We start from the raw sequence: 4,318 nt of genomic DNA on the forward strand, positions 1-4,318 counted from the left end.
CATCTACAGAGAGGCGTTCCTGTGTAGGCCTATTCCTGTACGCACGGGTCAAATCAAAGTCCACAGTCTGTCAGAAAGTCAATGTTCAATTTTCAGTGCAGGCACATTTCACAAAAACAACTATTTTCTTCCCCCCTTCTTTTCCTCTTCAGCTGTTGTATAGTTCTAAAAGTGTCTTCTTGCCTTCAGATATAATCAACACTATAGCCATGTTCACATTCAGTACTGTAAGTAGATTTTCTTTCTGTCCTGTATCTGTCATTAATATTAAGTAATTATTTACTTTATTAGACCAAGTGTCTGTGCACTTAACAGACATAATAAAGCCAATGACAGAACAGGCGTGTGAACAACAGAAATTGTGTGGAGCTGATTGGCTAAATGACTAAAAGTCTTTATCGCCTCACATCACTTTGCCCTTTCACTGTACTTAGCGTCATTGTATCATACAGCATTCGCTCATTTGTTTGTTATAAAACCTATTATACCCTGGTTCTTACAGTTTTTTTGGATTGCTTAAGCACAAAAACAGGGCCTGTGTTTTCAAAACACTACACACAATTAGCACAACCACACACCCAATTAGCAAAACACTACAGATCCTTTGCATAATTAAACACTCTTGTAAAAACTATACACTTTTGTTTAAAAACCACACTTTGTTACCATATGAAACACACACGTTTCACATTACTATACTCCGTTTGCACGAGTTACACTCTTCTGTGATAAACCTAAAACACTTTAGCACTTCTACTTCCCTATGATTAGAATAGGCTACCATCAACAAAGTACAAATATAATGTAAATTCACCAAACACTACACAAGACCAATGTTGCAGACTGAAGAAACTTATTTATTTCTCAACACGCCCAAAATGTTGACATGGAGATTCATAATACTGTAACAAAATGTCACTTTACGTATTGTACTGTAAGTTTACTGTGAAAAAAACAAACACAACGAAACTAGACATTGTCTCTTTGCCTAGCTGGATCTGGCCAGAGAATTTCATCAACATCGCAGGCAATGTTGTCAAGAAACGTCTTGAATGACGAATCCATCCTTGCATTGCTGCTACCTCCATCTGGTCACAGGCCTCCTCCACGGCTTGGATGAGGGGTACCTCAGCCTGGAGACGGAGATCATATACCTTCCACCGCCATGCCGAGAAAAACTCTTCTATAGGGTTGAGGAATGGAGAGTATGGTGGAAGATATAAGACGGTGAAATGTGGATGTTGCTGAAACCAGTTCTGAACCAGAGCAGAGCGGTGGAAAGACACATTGTCCCAGACAACAATGTATTGCATATGATCGATTTGATTTGCTGCTGTTATGTTGTGCAATTGGTCCAAGAATCTAAGTATGAGTGCTGTGTTGTAAGGGCCCATATGGGCATGGCGGTGGAGGACCCCATTCTGTGTAATGGCTGCACAGAGTGTTATATTACCCCCACATTGCCCTGGGACATCGACTATAGCCCTGTGGCCAATGATGTTTCTTCCCCTCCTTCGTGCTCTCGTCAGGTTGAACCCAGCCTCATCTACGTAAATGAACTCATGCTTTATCTCCTCTCCATCCATTCGTAAAACTCTGAAGAACAGTGTCAGGCAAAATTGTGTAGTTCAGTGTAGATGTATTATACATATTACAGTACAGTAAAAGATTATGAGACAGTATGCAAGATCACACTGCTAAAGTGAATATATACCTCTGCATAATCATGCCGCAGTTGTTGTCGTTCCTGACCCTCAATCCTATGCAGAAAAAAACCCAGTATACAAAAGTACAGTAATTTCACAGGAAAAGGTAACAGAAGTGCTGATAGTGCATAGAATACAGTACTGTAAGCAGTTACTGAAACCGTGCAGATGTGTTTGATATGATGATATTTTTACAATACCTATTTTCCAGTCAAAATGTTCTTATCACACTTGCCACTGTGTATCGGCTTAGATTTGGCTGTACTCGCAGTCCAGCCTCCCTCAGCATCAGGCCATGGTTGACAACGTGGTCAACCAGTGTTGCGCGGATCTCATTTGTCAGATTCGGTCCTCTTTGAGCACCTTCTTGTCTTCCTCTTCCTCTACCTCCAGCATGGCCTCCATCTCTTCCTTGGTTGATTCCTCCTCTGTTGATTCCTCTTCCTCCTCGTCTTACTCTTTCTCTGACTCTTTCCATTGTGCTTGAAGACCGATGAACTCACCTGCTGCTTTTTATAGTGCTTATACACCTGATTGGTGTGTCTACAATTAGGCAAACAAGTGTTTGCACACCTGATGACTGTGTTGAACCAATTGGTTGGACGGTGCGGTAATTTGACAGTCAGTGCTTTGGTATTGCAAGGAAGTGACTTCATGATAGATTTTTGTGTGTAATGTATGTTAAGTGTGTTTAGTGTTTTGCAAATCACTGTGTGTAGAGTTTTGCAACAAGTGTGAGGTTGACAATGTGCTTATAGTTGTGCAAATATGGGCTGATGTTTTGCTTCTTGAGTGTAAGGTTTTGCTAATAGTGTACTACTTTTAATTTTAGTGTGTAAGCAATCCAAAAAAACTGTAATAACAAATACATTTCACAATTTTGTAAAAGAGGGACCCGTTTTTTTTTTCGTTTTTTTAAGCGTTTGGGGGAAGAGTAGTGACGTAAAACATTGACTTGCAGTTCATGATGGATTAGATAAGAACTTTGTGTCACACCATGCTGTCTCCCAACAGTTTGGCAGTGAAGATGCCGGTTTCACAATACCTTACCCTGAATCCAATCTATGTAGCCTCTCTAATAGTATGGAAATGATGGGAAAATACGATTTTGGGATGAAGAAACAGGTAAGAAAATGTGATCTTATTACTACAACACTCAGTTGCCAGGTTAATAGGTACAACTAGCTAAAACTAATGCAGTCTAATCTCATGAAGGCTATAAAGTTCAGTTTTTGTTGAAACTGTTTAGAGAGATGTTGATGCAGCTTAATGATAATTTTGGAAACTGTAGTTTTTGATGCTGTTGAGTTGTGTTATATTGAGATATAATATTTTGCCCACCCCGTATTAATAAGGATAAATTAAATATTAAAAACTGTTCAACAGCCTCTTTAAAACTCTGTATTAGACTGCATTCGTTTTAGCACTCCATCATTATACACTCAGTTTCCAATTTACTGAAAACTGAGTGTATATTGGGGGAAAAGGGATTTTGTGATTGAGATAGTTAAACAGGACCCGAGGCACAAAATAGGCCAGACTAGACTCTCAAGCTTCTTATTTTCCCATTAGTTTATCATGTCTTTCTCCCCTTTAATCAGTAACTATTATAAATCAAAACTGAAATAGTGTAGCCATATTAGTTAGATATGATGAAAATTCAAAATAGAGCTTTTCATTTGCGGATTTTATAATATCTTGAAAGCAAAGTGTGAGACAGGAGGGAGATAGAAGCAATTCTTTATCTACACTGTTCAAACAAAGCCTCATTTCTGATATATCATTTATAGATTTGTCATGTATCTGAGGGAAAGCCTCTTTTCAATCTTTCAGTCTACAGAAAGTCCAGTTTTAAGTGAGCTCCCTTTGCTGTGATTGGTTAAACCTGAGCCACAACCCTAGTGTGTTTGGTTTACACAAACAGAGAGTGAGTGAGTGAGAGAGAGAGAGAGAGAGAGAGAGAGAGAGCGAAAGAGAAAACTTCAGTAAATGCTGAAAGTAATGTACACAATGTTATTCTGAAATTAACTTTTGACGCCAATACCTTTCTACTTCTGTAAAATTCTGAATGCAGAACCTTTACTCGTACCAGAGTATTTCAACACTGTGATATTGCTACTTTTACTTAAGATTTAAGTTGTTCTTTCACCACTGTATGACAATACATCACGTTTTCTAAACGTCCGTTTTGTATACAATATCTTAATCTTCAAAGTAACAAGTAACTTTAGCTGTCAAACCGGAAATGTAGTGGAGTAGATGTATAAAGTTGAACATGAAAATAAAAAAGTAAAGTAAGGTAAAGCACTTAGTTACATTCCATAACGGTCACATGAGACTCACTTGCACGGATGAGTTCCAGTAAGAGATATGAGTTACTGTAGAGAACTAATTCTAGGTTTTAATTAGATAAAATAGTTAAAAAAACAAACAAATGATAATGCAATTCCTGTGGAATCATATTTAAGGGCTAAAAATCATATCTTCAGTAAATGAATGATTGGTAGTATAAATGATCTTCCACCAGATGGCAGTAACGCTCTGTCTTTGGCCATATAGTGGCACTCAGTCTGATGAAAAAGGCTTGAGACTTTGTTCTGTGCAGCATCGGA

Source organism: Perca flavescens, chromosome 2, assembly GCF_004354835.1.
Source record: "Perca flavescens isolate YP-PL-M2 chromosome 2, PFLA_1.0, whole genome shotgun sequence".
Lineage (NCBI taxonomy): Eukaryota > Metazoa > Chordata > Actinopteri > Perciformes > Percidae > Perca > Perca flavescens.